The following is a 25562-nucleotide window of genomic DNA, read 5'->3' on the forward strand; positions in this document are numbered from 1 at the left end:
CTCCCTACTCACCTGATGTAGCATCTTTCCCAGCCCTGGAGCATGCAGATGAAGTACAACACACAAGAGCTGTAGTTAAGCACTTCTTTATTCCTCAGTATACAGGCATGCACTGCGCACTACATAATACTTTCAGGATAACCACACCCTGTCACCTCGCAGCATACTATGCAGCTCCTATCTCGAGTCTGCCCAAGAACCACAAGGGTCCTAGTGCATATTATGCCAATATGCTACAGCTTTCAAAAAAGAGACATTGCTTAGGTTCATGTTTACCAAGCAGTGACTCACTACTTTGAAGATTTTACAAACAATAAAGAAACTTGAGCAGCACAATTATTGAAAGGACTAGTTTCCTATAATCATTTAAGGTTCTTTTTCATTGAGAGTTTTAGGTTACGCACTAATATATGTATAATATTGGTGGCATTCATATTCCAGTAAAGGTCTTAGCTAATATAAAAGTTTTTAATTTCCTACTGTTTTGCCCAAAACGTTTTCATTCTTCTTCTATTTTGCCCGTAACTTTTTAAGAATGGCCTTGCGGATCTTTGCTGTTTTCATGCTGTAAACTACTGGGTTCAGTGCAGGTGGTATGACAAGGAAGACCCCACCCATCATGACAAGCAAAAGGGGTGAATCCTTCTGCCCATACCTGTGGGCCAATGTCAGACCAATTAGAGGGATATAAAACAGAAGGACAACACATAAGTGGCTCACACACGTGTTCAGTCCCTTCAAGATTTCTGTTTGCCTTGCTTTGCTCTGTAGTGTCTTTAGAATCATCACATATGAAAGCAGGATGGAAAGTGAGTCTAGAGGATATGTGGAGAGTACTACAGCCAAGCCATATTTATTGTTGATAGTGGTATCTGCACAAGCAAGCTTCATCACATCTGGGTGGTAGCAGAAGGCATGGGAGAGTACATCATTGCCACAGTAGGGTAGCCTGTTTAGCAAAAAAGGTGTAGGTAACATGAGGAGCACCCCTCTGATAACAGCAACCAGCCCTATTTTTTAAATGATTGGGTGCAATATTGAGTTATATCGCAAAGGGATACATATAGCAATATAGCGGTCAAATGCCATGGCCACTAAAATGGCGGATTCAATTGCGCACAGTGTCTGTATACAGAACAGCTGAGTGAAACAAGCATAGATGTGTATTCTTCTGTAGTCAAAGCAGAACACGCTGAGCACTGTGGGTAAAGTAGAAAGAGCCAGGCTCATATCTGTGGCCGCAAGCATAGACAGTAATAGGTACATGGGTTCTCTGAGATGGTTGTCCATTCTGATGATGAGCAAAATTGAGCCATTTCCCATAATAGAGAGAAAATACACAAGGCACAGAGCAAGAGAAATGTAGCTGTTTGCAGCATCTGCCCCTGGAAAGGCCATCAGAAGAAAGGATGTAAGGTGAATATTGCTCATGTTGACAGATGCCATGGCGGCCTTTGGTACAAATGAAGACTGATCTATGATTTAAAGTATTTAAAAGTACAGTTAGTCAAAGAAATCTGCAGTTGCTATCAGTATATAAATACATTGCAATGTAGTGACAATGTGTTTGAACCTGGAACTCTTACTTTAAGTCCAGGAGGGTCCGATACATGTCAGATTTTCAGGATGATCACTGAATGTGTATTTTAGCCTCAAGCTGCATTCATTACATACAGATATGTCTATTGTGGACATCCTAAAAATCTGATATGCATTTAACCCTTTTGGAACTTCTAGGTCCTCATCTTCTCAAGCGTGTCTGCATTATATCTATTTTAGGCTTCTTTACAGAAGTGGTATCATCAGCAAAGATATATGTGGGAATGTATACAGCCTATTTTAAGCAATCACACATGGTAGAACCACTGCATAAGAAATAAACTAATGACAGAACCTAATATTCTCAGTTTGCCATTTTAATTACAGCTTTGACAAATGGTGCATAAACATTGAGCAGCTTGAGACTTATGAATCTGTCATGTTCTTGGAAGCAGAGAGTTCTTATTGGTCCTGTAATTGTTGAAAAGATAGACCGGTTGACATAAAAACAGAGAGATGAACAGATAAACAGGCCAGTAGATAGACAAATAATGCATTTATTTTATTTTACACCACAGCGGAATCCACTGGTGTTATCCAGACATCAGAGACTAGTATAAACCCAACTCCTAACTGTAGCAATGAGATGTGTTGCTATGAGCACACAGGGATTTATGATATTAAAGAACAATGGAGAAGGATAAAATTAATTATCACAGCCAGTCAATATATTCAGGTTAGTTGTGCAATTTTCCACGCTATTTTGTGGGCAAGACATTAGTGTCCTGGACATTGGAGGAGTGCAGCATGGTAGTATAAAGTCAACATGACTTGTTAAGAGCTGTGATTGGTGTGGACAGTTAGGACTAGAAAACAACACGGACATGCACTGCATCTTCCAAAGCTATTCAAAGAACATACAATAATTTGGAACATACTACTTTAAAGTACCAGAAAGTAGTTGGAATATTATGCCATAATATCCCCAGAAGTTTCACCTTTTTCTGAACTCTACTTTTTCTTGTATTCGGACTCTGTGTGCTGTGACACTGCTAGAATGCACTTGCTTTGGCCTAAAATAGTTATCACAAACTAGTTTCATTCAAATTTTTATTTTTATTTACAACTAGGCAATTGTAAGCTGAAAGTGCACCAGTGCTTGGAGGTTAGTTGTCTTGTATCTGCTGCAATTGATATTTGTACAGGCCAGATTTGTTATGTGTATTTTTAAAGCACACTATCACCAGTGATCGTATCCTAGCGCTGAGTGGGTATAAATGCTTAGCCCTGCCTATGATTGGTTGATTAATTGAAAAGCCAGGTCTTCAGATTCCCACATAATGTAATTAGAGAGAAGGAGGGTCTAATGTAGAGTGGGAGGTTGGTTGTTGCTTTAGGAGTTTGTAAGAGAATACCCAATCATCTGATCTGGTTCTGTATATGCCGGGGATGTGCGCAAGTAAGAGTCCTGCAAAGTGGAGCTGTCTGGGTGGTTGATCGACATGCAACTGTTCAGGTAATTTGTGTAGTGTGTGTGTGAAGAGTTAGAATTGAGTGCATTTGTGTTTCAGAAGCCAGTGTAGTTCCCTGAGGTACGTTGTGATGTAAGTTCTGTGTGGATCGTTAAGGGTGAGTCTGGCTGCCAAGTTCTGGGTGAATGTGACAATAATGTATGATTCCAGTGAGCGTCATTGTCCAGGGTGGCAGATTATAATCACTACAATTACACATGGAAATCATTTATGAATCCATTACATAAGTTACCCTTAAAGTGTGCCTTATGAGCCAAGGCGTCCTTACTATACAAATATGTGTCATACTGCATATTAGGGAAAGTATGCCTCAGAGTGAACAATTGCCCAAAAGCTCTATTCAATGTGCAGTTTAATCTGCATTTTCTAGGTACAGTCCTTGCTGAAAACCATCTCATTTTTAATACACCAGCCAAGGAATATGCAATAGAAATGAATAGTGTTAATATTTCACCTAGTTTCAAAACACTAATTCAATAGTGAAAATAGATTGGTGATATCTTTAGTGCAAAAGTAACTTTAGACAAGAGCATACCTTGTTCTAGCTGAATTAAACTGGTATAGATCCAGTTTGGCTTTCAGCCGCAATATTGAGTCTCATAATGCATCATTGGTTGCTGTTAAATGTGAGTCCAGCCACTCACCTGAAAACCAGGTCCGTCTGCAGGAACGATTCTTGTTCCACAACCCTCCCTGAACACCTCTCAGTGCTGCTGACCAAAAGAGAAGCCCAGGCAGGTGCCCAAAGAGGGAAGGGGGTTTTGGAGGAGAGACAAAGAAGAAAAGAGACTGCTACGTTTGGCGCTTCACCAAGAAGTGGGTGTACCGTCTCGACCAGCCAGGTTCTGTAAAGTTGACACGGCAAACCACCTATGTGTATCCTAAAACATACAAAGAACATATATACATTAGCATAGAAAACCGTCACTACCCAGAGTTAAAAACAATACTACACCATAATATTATTACATTCAAATTACCTTTTCTTGGTGTTAGGTTACTTTGCATAAGTTGTCTCTCATAAACATTAAAGGCATGGAACTTTAGTTTTTCTATAAACATAAACAAGGATTGTATTAGACCTTGTATTCTGTTTTATGCAAATTCACTTAGAATATTTGTTATCTCAAAACAATATTATCTCACCTTATTGTGTGTTACAATGTCTCTTCAAAAACAACCACATAACACCTTGCTCAACTGTGCTTAAGGTCCCCAAACTCTGGGAAAATCAAAATTCAAATAAAGTCTGATGCTCTCAATAGGGCCCAACAGCACCCAACATGATATACGTCAAAATATAAAACAATTCTCATTACACAAGATTGCGTTGGCCACCCGCTGCCAAATATGCGTGCACACAACTTGTTGGTGTTTTAAAAGTTCCAGGAATACTGATTACTTTTTAACTGCTCAAAGCGCGAACAACAAGTACCTGCTAAAAACATCAGCATCATAATAATTTTTGCCATTTCGAACAAACAAATCAACGAGTGACAAATTACCCAAAGATCTATGAGTTAAAACACATAAGCTTTTCAAGTTCTTTCAAACATGACATATAAACCAAATTAATTTGCGTGACAAGAACACTTAGCTCTTTCACGCGATGTCCGATTTGCCCTGCACACATGATCTGGTTTTCTGAAAGGTCCTACACTCCGTCTGAGCCGGCTCGAAGACGGAGAGCTTTTCCTGAAGACGTGGTCATGTGATGTTGACACGGCGAGGCTCTAATCCTCCTTGATGACGCGCAGAGAGGAATCCTTCTTTGATGGGAAAACAGAAAGCCAAGCAATGAGTGACAGAAACCCTGGGCTATTTATAGTCAGGCTCTTGGGCGTCGCCGGGTGTGTGCTCATGTTCTCAACTGCCAAGAGCAGCCCTCATTTTAATACAGGTGTCACTGCTTGATAAACACAACAAGCATTGATACATATACTTCAACAAACATTGGCAAAGGATTCCTATAGACAATAAGCATTGGCCAAAACAAATAGAAAACTAAAACAGAACAAAAGACACAGGTTTCAATTAAGGCAATTTTTGTTGGAGTATTGCAATATGATTACGTTTTCCACCATACTGCTGTTTGCGAATAACGCAGGATAAATAATGATTTGTGTGATGGGAATTCCTGACAGTTGCCTGTTATCAACCTTGAGCCTGTTGGACAACGGTTTTGCCTCTGGGCTCAGGAATGAAAGGGTATTTTCACCAAGTGGTCACTTAACAGGGTTTCTTAGGGAGGGTAATAGGAACAGCTGGGAGAGCCAAGGTGAGAGGATTGTGGTGTAATATTTGGTATGGTTGTGTGACCTTATTATGTAATACACTCACAAATCCATCTTAGGTCTAGTCAGGCTCATTTGCAAAACCTCTAGCTCAACGCTGGGTATCTGTGTCTCAAGCAGCAAGTATTAAACAAAGGAACTATTGTGAAGCATTTAGAAGCACCAATGAAAGAAAGAAAGTCATGCAACCAGAAATAAACTAGATTTTCAAGTAAATGTAAATCTCAGCTTTTTAGTACAAAGCACAAACACGCATTGGTAACTGTAAAGTTTGCAAACGTTTGAAAAGTTCGAAAGAGTTGAAATTGGCTACTGCAGCCTGAGATGGGCAGCCATTTCTAACTGGGAGAAAGTCAGGGGGGAATAAGGAGCATTTGGACAGTTAACTGGTCACCAAAGCAGTCTTAAGTTAAATTCCATACTTTACATCAAGACCAACATAGACTTCAATGGAGTGATCCTAATTCTGGGGAGGCAGGATGCTGAGGATGCTGAAAGATGCTCTGGGTGCTATGCAGTCAGCAGGTCTCTTCCTTGGGTTATCCCTCAGTCCATGAGTAAGGTGTGGTGACTTTGGCCACAGGGGTCGGAGTCACTCAAAGTCCTTTTTGAGCCAGTAGAAACCCAGCTGCAGCTGAGATCCATGTCAAGGGACCAGTGGCTCCAGTAATATCCTTTGGTGAGGGCTAGTGTCCATCTTTAGAGACCAATCCACACTCTGATGACTCTGCTGATTCCAGCACACATGGGTGCAGCATTTAAATCTGGGTCGGAGGTCTTGGATGCACATCAGCGGTCAGTGGCAATTATTTGTGAGTGTCTACTGAAAGGCCTGGACAGATGGTTTCAGCTTTTATGGCCCTGATACTGGAACAGAGAGTCAGCAGGCTGACCCTTGGAGTCACAACCTCGGTCTGGGGCTCAGGAGCAACTTTTCCTTGAGCGAGGCACCATGGGCATAGTCCTCACTTTGCTACCCCAAGAAGCAGGAGGTGCAGCCAGCTGGTGCAGTCTCTCTTGGCAGGTCGAGCGATTAACAGGGCAGTCCTTCTTCAGTCCTTTCTCTAGTCCAGAAGTGATTTGAGATTCAGGGTGCCCGAGGTGCCAGGTTTATGCCCAGAAAGTGACCTAAGGGATGATGCATTTACTAGCCAATGGGCTTCCATGATCCCTCATGCCCTCTGATGACTTCTGGTTAAGTGTGACATCTAGCAATCCCAGTGTGCACTATTCTGCCCAAACTCAAGATGTCTGAACCCTGCTTTGGATGTCAGAAGCTTCATAGCCCACCCTACCAGTGTGGCTACCTGTGGGTTATACAACCACAGGAAAACCAGTCTGGCTACTGCTTTCCCTACTCTGTTCCCGCCGACAGCCCTTCTACCTGAACAAAGGGGTAACCCTACATGAGTGTGATCTCCTTTTGCCTACCAAGGGTGGCTTCCCCTTTGAAGCTCCCCTTTTTGGCCAACATTCTGTTTGGCTTCCTCCAAGGGGTCATGTAAATTCCATTTAGATGCAAGAAGCAGGTCATGTTGATATTGCTTGGTAAGGATGGTGAACTGTTAAAAGTTTGATGCATAATGTATTCAATCAAAAAGTGAGATATATTTGTAATTCCCAAAACATCTATAAGTGTATGCCTTTACAGATTAGCAGGATGCCTTATGCACTTTTTTCTCTCTCATTTGGAAATTAAAAGATTGAGGTCCATTTTTAGAGTTTGCAGACAGGGTACTCTATTGCGAAAACAATAGATTACTTGAGCAGCAAAACTTAAGTTCACCAGCTTCATTTAGAAATGGGAGACCTTTTATTATTATGTCAACTGAGCCCCTGTTGGCGTTGTCGACAGAATACTTTGTTCAGTTGCCCATCAGAGTAGGTGCTATCAGAGAAACAGCATTACACTGTCTGACCTATTTAGGGTGAATGGTGTAATGCTTTTTTTCATGTCGGTCACTGTCAAGAAAAAAGTTTCAGTGAGGGATAGGAAAAACCCCAAAATGATTGCCACACCCTTGGAGAAAATTCCCAGGGTGTGGGGGCCTCTAGGTTTTATATTTTTATAAAACAACCAAACCTTCATGACAGGAATAGATGGTTAATCAAGCAATAATACCCATAAAAAGTCCCCTGGGGAAAGGTCTGATGCTCTGGAAAACTATGTGGGCAAATGGTCAAATAAAATGCGCGATGCAATAAGTCAGCTGACTTCTGATATCTGGAAGACGCTTGGGTCAATGAGTATGAAGCTCAGTAGTCTTGCAAATGAAATGACCAGAAGAAATATTCTGCATAAAAGGGGGATACATTATGCTTTAATAAATTAAATAGAGTTTTCATATCTGAAATACATTTTTGCAAAGTAAAATTTTCCAAGGAATAGTTTGTTTATTTTTTGTTGCATACCAATGATTTTTATATATTTTAACTTTTCGACCAGCATTTTGTACATCCATGCCTATTTAGCAATGATCTGTATCTATATATGCTAATGTGTATTTGGGGAAGTGGCTCATTTTGATTTCTTGACTCCTTACATATCTATGATGTTTACATATGGAGATATACTTAGCCAGCATGTGGTTAGAGATTCTGCTCTGTACCACATCTTCATGATGTGTTTGTTGCTTGAACAAGAAATACCTTTGAAAAACAAGAGACAAGAGAAATTTGGCAAAACAGGAACAGTTCTTTTAATTAAACATTGTGGCCAGGAGATCAGTTACGGGCATAGGGTCTGAGGACTGTCTAAATTTACCATCAATCTGAGACGTTCTTTTATACAGTTCATTGTATGCCATAAACAGTTCTGGTGATCCTTTTGTGGTATAGAATCTAGTTGCTGCCTTTGGAATCATTAATTATTCAATGGATAATCCAGGTGGGCCTTGACCTTGTATGTACACAATGTGTACAGTGGGTAATATGTCCAGATGTCTGGCATGGGGAGCATGCGTGTGTCCTGATTGCCTATATGTTACCAACTTATATGGCATCTGACTTTATGGTGTTTTGGGAGCATGGATATGCCCTCCTGCCATGTGTGCTTTATTTGGGCCATTCTCCCTTGTCCATTGTAGTGTTGCTGCACCTATCTTTTGGATTGATCTGAGATTTCCTGTCCGTGCATTTGTCTGCGGCTACCTGCCACCCCACTTGTGACCTGCCAATCGATAACCTTGGCCCTAGGTCTGAGTGCTTGCCTGACTGCTTATTTGCAAGTCAGGGTTGATGTGGAGCTCACAATAGGCAAATTTGTTAATAAGGACGCAGTTTTGTTCACATAAATGTATGTATCATTTCTCATGTCAGCATTGAGTTTTTCCATATTAACATTCCCCCCTCTAGCTGATTTGTCAATTACACTAACCACCTCCAAACCTCATGACAATTACTCTATTGAGGGCATGTTGTTCTTTATGCTCGCTTTCAACAACCACTACTTTTCTAGTAGCCAACATTTTTCCCAGTTTGGCGACTGCATTTTTACAGCAGGAAATGCCCAATTGTATGGATGCAAATTAAAACAAGAACACAATGAAAACTGTCAACAACGATCTGCATACAATGGATATCCACTGGAGGAGCAAGGAGAATGAATTTGAAAACCACTCCTGCTCAGGGACACCTCACTTCTCACGCATGTCTCTTTGTACATTGTGCAGAGCTTGAACGGCAAGAGTCAATGTTCCTGTTGTCCATATCATTCGCTGGGATAAACGTGCAGGGGGACACACTGAGCATGACACATACCCCTCCCTCCATTGCTGTCATTAAGTCTAACACATATCGGTTTTGCATCACCATGAAGCATATTGCTCTCAGTTCTTTTATGTTTGAATGATGCCCAAGCTCAGTGCTGTTCATAATTTTAAATATCTCTCACCTGGGTATCTACAACCAGTAGGCGTTCTACCTTGTCTGTGCTGTAAAGAAAGGTATATCCCCTCCTGCCGATACTTGGGTGTCTGTGAACAGCTTGAATTCTGCTGGAATGTCTTAGTATTGAACCCTGCCAAAATATTCTACTGTACTTTTCTCATGAGCTTGATGGAACAAAGTTATCTTCCTTAAAGGGTGCTAGTACAAGTCAGATAGCTCTTTGACCAGGGTCGGGGTGTTTATGGTTACCAGGGAACCGAGTCTGTGCCATCCAGGGATGAGGTGAGTGTAGGCGAACTCGACGCACTGCCAGAAATCCATCAGTGTGGAGGTGCCCCATTACATATCTTTAATGTGCTGCAGTTCTCATTCGTAACCCAGTGGAGGCATTCTTTTACTTCTGAAACACAAGGAATACACTGTAAGGTCCATGCAATTTAGGTGTTGCCTCTGCCCTTCTAGCCAAGTGTTTGCACCCACCTCGCTATCCCAGATTTCCTGACATGAGTTAGTCATGTTCAAATTCAACCCTTCCCCATGTGACTCATTCCCATTTCTATCCTCAAGCTGCATGGCCCTACCCTGAAATTCCATATCGGGGGTCCACTTGTTCTTCAAGAAAACTGCCCCAGATTTGCTTAGTGCCACCCTTAGTCCACAAATGGATGAGTTTTGGCATTGGTTTAGGGGTTTTGGTACCTTCACAAATCTCTTCTCTGGGAATTGTCGGGGCCAAACAGTATCCACCTCCATGGTGCCCCTTCTGTGCATCATGTTCCGCTCGGTTTGGATATCAATAGGTTCAGTGAGGAGGTATAATTCTGTTGGGTTGGTTTCCTACCAGGACAAATGTACTACTACCCTGTGGGGTTCTACCTTCTTGGGTTAGATTTTGGCCCAAATTCTGTATAGCTACATGTGAAGAAGGCCTTTTGCTTTTTCAGGGGCTACCTCTTGGGATAAATAAGGTCTGTCTGTGCCGACTGCAAGTAGGATCAGCGAGCAGACGTAATATGACCTGGTGGATGTTTGGGAGCCCACTACAGTCATGTGCTGATACCATGGATTGTGTAATAGGGTGCTGTGTAGTGCATGTGGGATGCTAGTGTTTCAATTAGTGTAATTGTAAGTGACATGGAAGAGGTCCCTACGCAATCGTTGTGATAATTTTTTTACATGCTCAATTTGGCTAGGCAGTGTCTTGACAGTGAATAAGTGCAATAGAACCCATAATAGACAAATGTTACATAGAGGTACAATAATACATAACTTGTTATTGGACATTGCTGGTCTTGGTATAGCGACCCAAAGAGATGCCTGTGGTCCTCCGGTGATGGTGGTTTCCCATAATAGTTCAAACAAACGTTTGCGGTATCAGTTCAAAGTTTTGGCTTGTACACTCCTTGTTCGTACTTGGGTGTTTGATATGACATCTGAGTGGTGTTGCACTTGTAGACTCTGTGGCTGACCTGTCAGGCAAGAACTCAGTCCATTTGTTAATTCAGAAACATTACATGTGGGCCATAATCAATATTTTCAATGTTTTTTGGGGTTCTTGTATTATCCGAGGGGTGTGTTTTCTACACTCCACTGGTCGCAATTTTTAGTGAGGCACACAAAGGTAGCCCCTTTTAGGGAATCTTTTGGGGAATTATTGGTCATCAGACAGGTTAATCACTTTTATGAGCTGCAGAGCCCTCACCTCCTTCATACCTTAATGGATGCTTGGAGTGGGGTCAAATATTTATTGGGTGGTCTCGAGAGCATGGGAATGGATCGCCTCATGTTTTAGTAAGGGGTCCATGGGAGCCACTAGCTTTCATGAATGTGCCTTTCCTGGTGTGCGCATGGAGGTGCCATAGGTGGGAGTTGCATCATTCAGCCTACGTGTGCCCATGACTGTGTGATGAGGGGGTATGTTGCTATTGAGTGATGTTAGTGAATGCATTGTGCCCCGATATAATGTGTATGTGTATCTCTCAGCTCCGAGTATGTGGTGTGCTACATGGCCCTGCCTAGTGGCATCGGATTTCTCAACGCAACCCTTTCTTTAGGGACTTCTTTTTGGGTTAACCTTAGTCTGCTTTTTTGTTTTTGTGCTCTTTCCTAGGTCTTGTGTGATCTAATACCTCATTTGTCATGAGGCAGACGGGGTCGGAGTTTACTCCGTGGCCCTCATTTACCCCTGCTTATGCTCCATCAGACAGTCTGATGTATTTTTGTCTGTCCGGTGTTTGAAATACCTGTCAATTTCAAACAGAATAAAGAAAAATAATCCCCACACTCTGAGTGTTGGGGCAATTATTCTTTATAAATAATTATTTTGAAGAAAAAAAATATGTTTGGTGTGCAGCTTCCTGAAAGATGGTGGGCATGGAGAAAATTGCTGTTCCTTTAGAGGGACCTCCATGGTGGGGATTCCTTTAAAGGCACAGAGATCCCAGCTGAGCTAATGATGATCCCTGAATTTGGCGGTCTTCTATCCATCAGTGTGGTGCATGTAATTTCCTCCGCTACCCTGCCTGGCAGAGTACAGACCGCCATACTCTAAATACTTAAAGTATTCAAAACCAACACTACTGTTTAGAATGTCACTCAAAGAATTAGTGTAATTTCATTCACCATTTGTTGTACCTTATTATCTAATGAATAAGTATATTCATTCACTTGATGGTCAACATTTTCTTATGTATAGAATCATTTTTAAGACTTCAGACAAAAATGTTTTGGTACTAGTTCACTTTTGAGAGCTGTAATTTAATAATATAATATGTATAATTCCGCTATCACATCCTATTTAACATAATTCTTAAACAGTCAACACTAAAATTACAGCCATGACAATACTGCCCATTACTGCATTAAACTTCCCTAAAAAAATAACATATACAATATATATAACAGAATTTACAGAACTTAGATTGTGGCTTCTAAGTCTGAACAGTATGGTTATTGTGCATATTTATTTGACTTTAAGCAAAGAATATTATAGAATAATGGTGAAATGCACCAAATTTACATGCATCCACATCCAATCTAAGAGAAATTGAGTGAAACAAACATTGGTGAAGCCAATAAGTCTAGTTTCAAAATGGTAATGCACAAGTCCTATTACGCTTTCCTCCGATCGAGCTTCACCGAAAATATCTGCCGCCTGGACTGCAGCGGGGACAAGATGGGGTTGCAGCCGTTTATTCCAACGGGACTCCAATTACAGCATTGAACCGTGGAGGCTGCATTGAATACGGCGACAAAGGTAGCTATTCCTGTATCCCCACAGTGGCTGTTTTGAGAGCCGTAGCAATCGATCGCACAGGGAGGTGCACAAGTATCGGACCGCGACGAGCAAGCGAAGTACGGCTGATGAAAAAGGTGATCACTGCTGCTTTAAGTCTGTGTGTGATGTAACTGCTGTAAATGCGAGAGAAATATAGCACTAGGAAAGCTTCTGAAACCGTGTGCTGCGCCTGTGACTCTGTTGACTGCTCGTGGCATTGGAGGTTTCAGATGTGGTAACTGTTTGTGTGCTGACTGCTGATTCTGATTCGGGAGCTGGATGGGCCCGCTGACGATGTGTTGCCTGCTCTGACATAATACTCACTCAGGCCGTGAACCGAAGAGCGCTGCAGCACCAATTGTGTGCAGCCATCTGTCTGGCTGAGAGGGCTTGCGGTGTGGTGTGGGCATCGGCTGACTGTGGTGTTGTGCTTGGCGTTTGGTGCCCTTCTCCCTCAATCGTGCCTCACGGAGTCACCAACAGTGGAGGATGAGGTGAGAACTATTGGGCAGGCACATACCCCTGCTGAGTGGGGTACACTATATCTGGAGGTTTCTTGAACTGTGAGGTGCTGAGGGAGAAGCGGTGAAGCTCTGACACCAGGCAGTTGTTCGCCCGTGATCTTCAGAGGCAGATATCGGTGCTTGCGGAGTCATAAGTGGGGCAACATCACTGACTGGGGAGTGATGGTATCATGGATTAGTAGCTGTTCGTACCAATCTGGTGCTTTAGGGACCATAACAATAATTTGGCCTCATCTTCCAGAGAAAGATGATGTCCTGCCTCTTTTGCCTCACATGTCTCGGCATCTAAACGGCCTCCAGGACTTCGAGCTGTCTGCTGCCTCCCACGAGCAGGGCTTCATCATGGCCGAGACCAACTACCGCATAAACGCCTACACAGGGAATTACTGAGGCCCGGAAATGACGTGCCTAACCTTAAAATTGCCTTTGCCTTCGTTTTCTAAATGGTAGCCCCCAGCTCCTTCTCCAATTTGTTTTATATTTCCCCCCTTCTTTTTACCTCTTTTCTCTAGTACAGATATGTTCTTCCCCTACTTGACTATGCAACTGTAGCTTATCTAACTATTCAAAACTGTTTTTCCTGAATGTGAGACATGAGCAACATGGCTGATGACCGGTGGAACTGCTAGACAGCTATTGAGGAGATTAACCCTGGTTTCCCCCTTGACCGTCACCTACCCAGCCGGACATTAGGCACAGTTCTTCCTCGTATCCCTGCTATGGCTTCTCCCACCCTTCTACGAACTCACGCAACATTGTTTCTGTTTACTGTACCTTTACTCTGCTCTTGTAACTGATGTAACTTGCAATGCAACGATCCTCTTGTAAGCGCTCTGATGCCTCCGGGTCCACACGTCTCCCATCCAGCCGGACTTCAGACACAGTTACTTCCTTGTCTCCTCACTGTGTCTCCTGCCTCCTCCCCCACCTCTTCCCTCCTTCATTCTTTGCTTTCCTCCCCTATTCCTTTACTCTCTCCCCTGAATCTCTCTCCCCCTGCCTGCTTTGTTTATACTTGTAACTATTCTCCGCTTAATCCCCCTCCCCGTTACCCTTTTACATTATCCCCTTACCCCTCTACACACCATGAACCAACTGATGTAACTTGTAATTGACGTACCTTTCTGCAACAGTGTGTAATTTGTAACCTATGTAACCCTACCAGCCTGACTCCCTAAAATGACCCCCATAAGTATGCCCTTGTCCAAAGCACTCCTACTCCCCTTGTTGGGGATGGATCCAGCATTTTTTGCCCTGGAGTCTCAGAGAACCTTCTGAGAGAGTCCACAGTGACAAGGGTGACACACATAGTGGAGGATTGGGAATGATCCCCTTACCACTGGGAACCATCTCCTACCCTGCCGGAAGTCAGTCACTGTGTTCACGCTGGGTTTTACTACCCCTTCCCCCTCTTCTTCCCTCTTTCATTCTTCTAAGTGTGCCCGTGACCAAAGCACTCCTTTCCACTTGTTGGGGAGGGATCCAGTATCCATGCCCTGGAGTCTCAGCGACCCCGCTGAGAGAGTCCACCGCGACAAGGGAATCACACATAATGGAAGACTGGGAATGATCCCTTTACCGCAGGGAGCCGTCCCCCATCCAGCCGGACATCAGACCAGTTACTTGCTTATCTCTTTGCTGTGTCTCCTCCCCCCTCCCCCACCTCTTCCCTCCTTCATTCTTTGCCTGCCTCCCCTCTTCCTTTCCTCTCTCCCCTGAATCTCTCTTCCCCTGCTTGCGTTGTTTATCCTTGTACCTATGCTCCGCTTAATCTCCCTCCCTGTCGCCCTTTTACATGACCCCCTTACCCTTCTACACGCCATGAATCCAACGGATGTAACTTGTAATTGATGAACCTTCTGTAACAATGTGTAACTTGTAACCTATGTAACTCTCCTCATGTAAAGCGCTCTGATACCGCTGGGTCTAGCCAGGGCTATATAAAACTCAAGTAAATAAAAAATAAATGAATAAATATATGTATTAGTGACTCATATATAATCTTGGCTAAAATAAAAACCTGCTGCAATGAAAGAAGCAGAAAAAAGGATTGGTTTCTGTATGCAGTGCATGTGTGCAATAATTTGTGATTTGTCAGTGGACTTTTGGGATAAAATAAAGTCCCTCATGCATTGCAATGCACGCAACCCATGAATTGACTCATGAAACACCCAGTATCTTGATGCAGGAGAGTAACACTCCTCTTGGTGGAACCAAAGCTCACTCTATATGTTTGAAGGAACTGGTAACAATAGGTTTTAAAGACAAGTGCTGTGTCAAGCTAGACCTAAAAATGTTATAACTGTCTAAGCATACATATCGAAAAATTCACATTTAGGGCCTGATTACGATCTTGGCAGACAGGGTTATTAAATCATAAATGTGACTGATATCCCATCTGCCAAACTTCAATTTCATTATATCCTATGTTACTTTTATTATAGAGGACAGGATCTCAGTCTCATTTGTGACGGAGTATCCTATTCACCAAGATCAAAATCAGGCCCTTAATCGTTTTAAGTATTCAGATAGCCTAGACTTTCCTGATAAAAATCATTCTGTTTCATTCTCTAACTATTCTAGCAAAATTATATAAAAATTCAGGATACAAATAGTCCATATGGTTATACTATCAACCGATTCATAAGCAGCTGCCAAATGTGGTTCTGGAGTGGTCGACCTTGAAGCTGGGGAACTGGGTTCGAGTTTCGGCAACGACGCGCAACATCCTTTGATTCTGGGCAAATCATTTAATCTCCCCGTGCCTAACAAAAAATGTATGTGTCCTCATGTAACGAAACTGGTGCTCATGTAAAGCGCTCTGATACCTGATGTCTCGGTTATAGTTCACGCTATATAAAACTCTAAAAATAAAAATTACATGGGGTACCCTCAGTGGTCAGTTGTCCTTTCCGTCACTGATCCTATTACATGCAACCATTTGATGGATCTTTTTCATTTATAAGGTTTTCCATTCAGTCGATTTTACCCAGTTCAGTTGCAGACTTCTTAGCAAATGGAATAACTATCAACTCAATCCTCCCCATGATCAGATAGCCGATGGTGTAGAATTTTCCTGCATTGAACCAACACTGTCACAAACTCTTAATATGCACCAGAAATTTCCATGCACAAATGTCTAGTGCCCATTTAAGTGAACTGCTTTACTTGTTTTAGTGCCAGGTACTTCAGAATATATCCTTCAATAGCATTATCTCTGTGAGTATCCCTATTCTTTGGCTGCTGTGTGATCCCAAGAAGTGATCACACTCCCCAAACCAACAGAATCTGCATTGACTACTTCTAAAGAACTGGCATATATTGACAAAAGACCCTGTTTAAAATTTCTGTAAATGTGTAACTTTCCTGTATTTCCTAAGGCTTTCATGAGTACTAATGGTAACTGTCACAACTACCAGGAGTACTCATATGCATAAACATTTACACATACCCAAGCGTAGCAAGTCTATATTTCCGCATGCAGAAATGAAACACAAAAGTACAATTGCAGTCATGAAAAATGTATGTAGTTTACTAATGATAAGGAGATCTCCACCATTCTCACCCTGGATAAAACATTACTCATGCAAATTTTACCAGATTAATTCAGCAAGCAGGTGCAAGGAGGAAATGTGCTACAAACGCATCAATTTCTTTTTCTAGTTTGTGATGTATTTTGGGAAGTAACGCACATCAGCAACCTCTGTGTGAGAAGATTTACTATCGCAGAAAATTCTGTCATACTTGGTGTTGCATGAAATACATGAAAGATGATGGAGGCACACCTGTTTGACCCATAGATGTGAAAATGCCTCTCAGAATCAAAGCTTACAGAATTACAAGGACAATGTCTTCGGTTGTGCATAGACCTTATTCTTACACGTTACCCTCTTTTATCAGTGTCACATCCCAGAAGTACCAACCTATCTTCATGATGGGACTGTATCAAAACACGAAAGGCTTGATTCATAAAAGTAAGTTACACTTTGAGTAATTTACACTATTGAGTAAGTTTACTACCACTGGCTATTCACAAAATCCAATTGTAAGTTACTACTAAAAAAAATAGTAGCAAGTCACACATGGCCAACCACTGGCACTGCAACTTTTATTCACTATTTTGAATGTACAATTTAGGTAACAATCATATTTATGGAAATGTAACAAAAATACATTTAGTTAATTCTATACACCACTTTAAATAATTAACAATGGATAATATTCTTCCTCTTTTGATGGGAATTTTTTTACTATTAAACTTCAGAAACCTTGTGAGGAAATGGAGGGGGTTATATGGTGTGATTGTGTGACCTCAACATGTATTACACTTACCAACCAAATTAGGTCCAGTAGGTTTCATATGTCAAATCCTCAGCACATCCCTAGGTAGATGTGGTGCTGAGCAGCAAGCTTTATACAGAGAAACTATTGTAAAGGATTTAAGCTGCACCAAAACCTTTCAAGAAGAATTTGACATGATACTCAAGAAGTCCAACATAAATTTATAAAATTAGAACAGAAAATATCCTCCAGAGGGATCCGTAGATATGGATTTTATAGGTAATATTAAATCAAATCATTATCACTACTTCTTAAACAAGCCGTGGTAAATTTAATATATTTGACACTTTGGCCATTTTCAAGGATGACTTAGGTAAGTGTCAATGCAGTTGCATAGAAGTACTTGGTGTGACCAACTCCATCAGAGAGCTAGTCAGTGGAACCAGCAAGGTCTTTAGAAACAGTTACCTTTACAAGAGAAGCAGCCATTCATCAGTTCCACCCACTTTATCTGTGTTGCAATGGATTCCTATGGAGTGGTCTTGATGCAAGGAATGAAGGACGCTGAAGATGCTCTAAGGATGAAGTATGTATGACACGGTCAGTGGGGGTCTTCCTGCAGGCACTCCTCAGTCCATAAAGATGGTGCGGCAGTCCTGGTTGCTGGAACTATGTCTCATAAGGTCCTCTCTGGTCTGGCAGAAGTCCAGTCACTACTGGACTACTAGTCACTCAGCGTCACAGTCACAGGCAAATCCTTCCTGGGTCAATAACTCTCCTTCTGAGGGTCCTGACAAGTCTCCGACAGCACTCCCGGGCTCACCAAGCTCCAGTGCAACTCAGTTCATCCAGTGTTGGTCCTTGGTGCTGCACAGTGGTGGTGGAACTGGCTTGAAGTCTTTGGGCTACCAACTTGCTCCTGCAGGCTTCTTCAGTTCTTGTGTCCCTGTGCTGTGAACAGATGGCCAGCTGGCTGGCGTTGGGAGTCTCTTGGCTTGTCTTTGGAGACAGCTTCACCCTGAGCAGGACACAATAGTCACAGTCCCTTCCTTTGCTAGCCACCAGGTGCAGCAGGGGCAGTCCTCTTTGGTGCAGCCTCTCTCTGCTGGCCTCAGGGCATGCTAGGGCTGCTTGCCAATGGGCTGCCAGGTTCCCTCCCACCTGGTGACAATTTCCTGTGGAGTGCAGCACCAGGCTATCCCAGGATGCACCAATCTGCCTACTCCCAAGATGGCGAGACCTTGCTTTCGGTGTTCAGACCTCACTAGCCCTCCTCCGGGGTGTGGCTACCTCAGGGCTACAATCCCCTGTAGAAAGCAGTTTGGAATCTGGTTTCCCCATTCTACTGCCTGTGCCAGCTTGTGTGCGTAAACACTATGGCTGACCTCCTCCCTAGTGTGACAGATCTGCCCTTCAAAAGCGGTTTCTCCTTTGAAGCCTGACTTTTGGAGCTAACATCCAAGTGACTTCCTGCAGGAGGGTGGTAATACATCCTTGGCCTTCAAACCCTCAATGTACTCCTTCCTGAGAATCCTTGGCACGTCTCTCCATGGGAGCAGAAAGCTGTCTCTTGGAACAGTCTCTGTGCGTGTCCAGGAAAGCACAGGAGTGTTAAAGGCACCAAGGTGGCAGCTTTGTCCTCCCAGTCTGCAGTGACAGACTGGGGAGCTTGTTTTACACGGAGGACTTCCACGGTGGCACAACCAGTACTACAAACCCTGGGGTACCCCTTTAACGTACATTCCCTGAGTACCAGCGTACCATATACTAGTGACTGATAGGTAAGTAAGTTAGCCATTTCCAATTGAATGCCACCAATTCATCATACACTTTAGGGTCAGGGCACTGAGGTCTGATTTGCAGGCCTCAGTACACTCACAGAGTTGAAAAACCAGCAGGCTCAGTAAAAACATTTGGGGGTTTTACCAGACAAAAAGAGGCATTTCCTTGTCTGCCACTCCCACCAGATGAAAAGTAAAGAATAACTAACCTTTTTCCCTGTGATTCTCATCATCTACATGGAAGAACCTGGAATGGCCATCTGCATTGGCATGGTCAGTCCCAGGTCTGTGTTCCACTGTGAAGTCCATAGTTTGTAGGTGCATGGACCAGTTTAACAGCTTGGTTTTCTTTTCTCTCATCTGCATCAGCTATTTGAGGGATCAGTGGTCGGTTTTAACTTTGAAGTGAGTCACAAATAGGAAGAGTCTCATCTTCTTCAGGGACAAAACCACAGCAAAGGCGTTGTTCGCAATGGCACTCCAACACTACTCCCTCGGAAGGAATCATCTGCTGATGAAGGCAACTGGCTGATCCTGGCCCAAATCAATCACATGTTACAACACTGCAGCTATCCTATGTTTAGAGGCAGCTGTCTAGAAAACAAACTCTTTACTGAAGTCAGGGGCCTTCCAGCCAGGTGCTGAGCACATAGCTTCCTTGAAAGTGTCAAAACTATTTTGATACTGCTCAGTCCAGATAAATCTTCTGTACTGCTTTTCAGAGATAAAGTCCTGGGTTTTCACCAAAATTCCTGTTTGACTTTTAATGTACTCAGCCATTTTGGAGCAAAAGCCAAGCACGTAGTCCACTATGTCCAGCTCAGGTTCTTTGAGAGGTCTCTCCCACCCCTCCTTAAGCAAGCTTAGTGGACCTTTCACAGGGTGTCCAAAAAGTAGCTCAAAGGGACTGAAGCCAACTTCTTTTTGAGGGATCTCTCTGTAGGTGAACAATAGGCATTGGAGGTGAAAGGCCAGCACGTGCTTCTGCCCACAGGAGAAGTGCCGACTCCGGAGGCAGCACATGAGTGTACTGGCTGAGTGGGGAGCTGGTGAGAGCAGCCGGGGATGGGCTCCCAAGCTGCTCTCCACCATCTAAAATGAGTAAAACCACGGTGCAAAGCCGTCGCCAAGAGAAACAAAGAAGCGCTGAGGGAAACAAAGGATGTGGCTTAACAGCCATAGTAGCCGACCTTGAAGCTGGGGAACCAGGTTTGAGTCTTGCCAGGAGGTACAAGCATCCTGTGATTCTGGGGAAATAAATTAATCGCCCTGTTGCCTGAAAAATTAATGTGTCTGTCTGTAATGCAGCTGGTGCTCATCTAACCTTTAGGTCAAGTTTGCGCTATATAAAACTGTAAAAAAAAGTCCCTTCTCCTCTTGTCTTTTTGAGGTAAACCCATCATCATGCCATTTATGGTTTTGTTGAGCTTCTCAAGTGAACTATTTCTTTGGGGATGATATGGGGTGGTGAACTTGGAAGTCACACCACATTCATCACACAGGGGCAGTGACTGTCTTAAATGGGATTGCCTCAGGATATCTAGTGCCTCCTGCCCTGCCAATGGCTCGGAAGGTAGCACAGGAGTGACAAACCCTCTTGACTCTCTCAGACATCTAGGGATAGTAGAAGTGATTGACCAGCCTTTCCCAGGTCTTGGTCTGCCCCAGGTAAACAGCCAAGAGAATATCATTGACTAGGTTAAGGAGGAACTCCCTTCCTGTTGAGAGACTACCAGTTTCGTGCATGCGTATGGTTTGAGGACCCTTGGCTGACTGTTCAGGAGCCCTTCCTCCCAGCATGCCTTTTGGGTGCCACTGTCACAGGTCTTCTAGAGTGAGACAGGCCCTTTGTACATTGCTCAGATCTTCCAAAGATGGACCCCCTGCTCCTTGGAGTTCTGCCAAGTCTGGCACCATTAGTCAAAACACTTGGGGGTGACCATACAAAAAGAGGCATTCCCTTACACAAATAATTTTAATGTAATCTCATTTGATGAATTGAAGATTTATTTCAGATAAAGTTAATAGCACTGTAGCATTTTTTACTTTGTTCTGAATTCAAAATAAATGAATATTCTTGAATATTTAATATCATTTTTTTAAAATTGATATTCTAGTTAAATAAACCTTTTCATTCTTCCGCACACTATACCATGTAGAGATATTTGCCCCAACTACATAGTTCCGCAATTTAACCCTATTGTAAAAAAAAATAATAATAATAACTCCAAAAAATAAAATAAAGCTTTTCTCCCACCTACTTGTTCTCTCTCCCACCTTGACTGAAGCCTTGAATGTTGATGAGGATCCTGGGAATAGATGGGAGATGTTCTTCTAGGCATCTCCAAATCAAAAGAAACTGTGTAAACGATTCCTTTTTTTTTTACCATCTGCTCCTCTCCATTCCCAGATAGCAAATCTCTTTTACATTATCAGTTCTGTGGCCTAGAGGCAGGCTAGTGTCTTCAGAGTCAGAGTTATTAATTCTCCCAGCCCAGAATGTGTATTCCCGCTCTGGAGAGCTTGTTTTAGGCCTGTTTGTTGCTCAGGTATCACAAAGTGCATTTATATAAAGTTACTTTTGCACTTAAGTTGTCAAAAATCTGATTTCACCATTAAATCTCATTAATCTGATAGGAAATAACTCTGAAGCATGAATGAATGCATAAGCATTATTTCAATCAATTAATAAAAATTGTAACAAAGTTGTGCGCATTATAACCTTTAAAAAGCATTATTAATTCTTAGTTAAAACATCAACATATCATTTCATTGGGTTGATTTCCGAGCACTGCAATTAAAGGAGAAACATGCATATATATAAAAACTTTAAGATACATATCTAGTCTGGGGCTGGAACTTTACTTTTGAGTTGTTGTGCAGATTTTGCTTGCCTTGCCAGTTCCATCAGGGTTTCCAGATTTAAAAAAGTTCCATTGTTTCTGAGCAAGTGCCGGTGCCATATTTTACAAACAGTGGTTTTAATAAAGTGCAACGTACATGCATTAGTTTTGGACAGATACAGACTAGGTGAGCCAAGGTTTCGTCGTACTGGTGGCACAGTCTGCAAGAGGAGACCTTCTCAAGAGATCTCCAGCAGGTGTTTAAATCTTTTATTGGAAGAACCATTAGTCTGACTGTCAAAAATTGTTTCAAAATCAGTTTGTTCAGTGCAGTGTTTAAATGCGGCTGTCTTTGGAAGAGCTAGCTAGGACCTGAATGTTGCTTCCAGATTTTTTATAAGCCCCAGATCTTCCTGTCTAGATAAAAGCCTTACTTGTTTCATTAATATAGATTTTAAAATGCCCGGTTGGTGAATAAGATTTCTCCAGTTTGAAATGACAAGATTTATTTCAAACAGGCAGTAGATAAATGTCTACCCAGGGGCGTTTGCCTTTTATAAAAAGTTACTTCAAAATTGCTTTCGTCTAATTTGGGGGCGCTGCACAGGTTCCCCGACAGTAATGTACAATTGATGGCCAGTGTTCATAAGTTTGTTTGCTTAAGCCGAACTCCAACCATACAAGTGCATTCCGTGCGTAGGCTGGAATTAGGAAGATCCGTTTAAATGCTTGATACTAAGCATGGTATTGACTAGTGCCCCGGGGAAAAACGAATTGCCATTAAGAGATTGAGGGGAGTAGTTGGCTTTTATGACCTTTCAAATTGGCTCTGTGGATGGACTGTGCAAGGCACACGTCCCCGCCTTGTCTTTTGCTTCTACAGATGTAATGTGTGCGGTGGGCTTCCCATTACTCATGAGCCAAACCCCAAGTAATTGTACTTAGATGTAGTGGATATTTTCAGGGTGCCCAATCTCCAAAGTTGTTTAAGTTTGTTTGCATATTTCACAAAGATCATAATTTTGTTTTCTTTGCATTAGCCATTAGATCGTTGGTGTTGTTATATGTGCTTAGTGCTCTGAAGCATTTTCTGGCATTTTCACAGGCAGCAATAGGAAAAAAAGATGTTAAACTCAGTTAGGCATGTCAGGGAAAATGTAGTAACACCTCCCTGTGAAATAGCTTGTTTGAGTTTTTGGGAGAACAGAGTTGCCTCAATATGTTTTGTAGCCTATTTTTGTATATTAAAACCCTTCTTTGTGGATTTACAAGGCACATGTTAGGTTTGGATTTTAAATATACAAATAGTCTTCTATTTTGTAAAGAGATCTTTTCTTGCTGTTTGTAATTGCATGGAATTTTAAGTGCAAACAGATACTTTTGTCATATATGTGGTAGATATAAATGCACACTGCAGCCACATATAATTGTCTGTGCCATTGATGCATTTTTGGTGTATACAGTGGAATTATAAGGATAATAAATTAACCAGTCAATGAAGAGGGACAGCACAGGCACTTTACTACTGTTAGCAGGGTAAGGGCACAGAATATTAAAATTAGCAAAATGAGAGAGGAAAAAATGGGGGGATCATGACAAAAATAGGGTAATTTCATACAATATCCTAAAATATTATGACATTACCGCGATATTTGAGTCTGTGCTCTGCCATTCCTATTTTTGAATTTCTCAACTTTGCATATATCAATAAACCGTCTAGAATATATTGTTTCATTAACACTTTTTGAGTCTTTAGTCATCAGGGCAAAACAATAAATAAGGGTTTATAAGGGTAGCATATAAACAAAGTCTGATACATGTGCAATGTGCAATCAAGTAGATAAAGACCTAACATCCAAGTACAGTCATCAATTTGTAATCCGTAGAAAGCAGCGGATATCATACGAGTAGAACTTCATTGACAGTTTTCAGGAAAATTAATAATATAACGTCATTTTCTTTGCTAACATGACGATAAAGCAATCAGAATGTGATGGTCATGCAGTATGCTGCATTGACACAGGTATAACCTTTTAGTGGGACTGGACCCATTTATATATTTATTCAAAGTTTTTTTAAACACCATCTATGCTAATCTATTTTTTGTTTGAAGAAAGAAAAGCAACATACCAAGGATACTGTGTGAGAAATTGGGTTGTTGGATTAATGGGGTGTTAGCCCTGATCAAGCAACAACCATAACCCCTTGCATAGTGAACACAAAAAGTCACTAACTTAACCTGTGCTTAACCCTGGGTAGCTTGGCACAAAAAGCAGCCAGGCTTAACTTAGAGGCAATGTTTAAAGTATTTATGCAGCACACAAATAGTAATAAAGTGAAAACACAACACAAGAAAAATCCCAAACCAATTTAGAACAATAGAGTAAATTTCAATACATTATTTGACACCAAAGCAACAAAAATCCAAACAGTAGAACAGGAGCCATGAAATTGTAAATGTGTTGGCAAAAACTCGCACCTACAAGATCAAAGCATCAACCGCAGGCATCTAGTCATGCGAGACTGAGTCAAAGTCAAAGAATATGGTCTACTATCATGGATCACAGTTCGGTTACAATTTGTGGATTGGGCCCGGTCAGTGCTTACCTTTGGACTGAGAAAAAGTGTCTAAGAAGGTAAAGTTCAACAGGGCAAGGCTGAAGGAGGTGTCCGAGTAGGGAGCGTGGTCGTCGGATGACCTTGGATCGAAGTCACGTTGAAGGTTTCTACGTCTGGATTTAGTCACTGAAATGGAAGTAGATAATATCCAGCGGAATGAGGCAGCGGGCTGTTGCTGAGGACAGTTCCACAACGTAGGATACCCCTATGGCGAAGGATGACTGAAAAGGATTTGCTGCTGCAAAGACAAACCTAGTGGGAGAAGCTGTGAAGCCAATTTGACTGGCGATGCAGCCAGGGGGGAAAAAGAGGGCAGGTTGGTCCCAGTTTCCTTCTGGTTCTTAGAGCAGTTTTTGTCAAAAACCTTACTAAGTCCTCAGTTTGGGGTTTTGGTCATCTGGGCACGTTTATCACCACAACCAAGGGTTGAAGACTGGTTGGCATTTCTTGTAGGTTTAGGACTTACTCAGTCTGAGTCCAGGTGCGGGTGCGGGTTCAAGATGGTTGGAGCCTTTTGTGTCTGTGGCTCTGAACAGGAGGCCAGCGACTTAGCCCTAGGAGCAACTCTGGTAGTCCTGGGGTCAGGTGAAGATGCAGGGTTTAACGGTAGGGCTGGCCTCTGAGGGTTCAAGCCATGCTCGAGATGGCAAAGTAGTCCTTCCAGGTGCAGAAGCCTTCTTGGAGAGTGCACAGCAGGTCAAAGCAGGAGTCAGTCCTCTGAGAGTCCTTCCACAGGTTCAGTAGCAAACTGAAGAGTGGGTCTGAAGGTGCCCTTCGTTTGTAAGCTAAAGAAGCTTCTAGAAAGTTTATATTAAGAGCATGGAATTTCCTGACTCCCCTGCCCTAACTCCAAGCTGGGCGAAGTGACAATGTGTAAGTGTTAAGCCCGTTGTGTGAAGGTAGAGCACACCTTATTCAGTTGCAAGTGGGGCAGTGCTCAACTCCACCCCCATCCTGACAGCGGAAGACCCATTGAGGCACACC

The 25562-nt window shown here is 42.4% G+C and overlaps 1 pseudogene; it reads right to left on the reverse strand.

Moving 5' to 3' along the window:
* Positions 1–510: 510 nt before the first annotated feature.
* Positions 511–1446, reverse strand: LOC146806187 (olfactory receptor 51G2-like; annotated as a pseudogene).
* Positions 1447–25562: the final 24116 nt, after the last annotated feature.

This window comes from Triturus cristatus, chromosome 8 (assembly GCF_964204655.1).
Source record: "Triturus cristatus chromosome 8, aTriCri1.1, whole genome shotgun sequence".
Classification (NCBI taxonomy): Eukaryota; Metazoa; Chordata; class Amphibia; order Caudata; family Salamandridae; genus Triturus; species Triturus cristatus.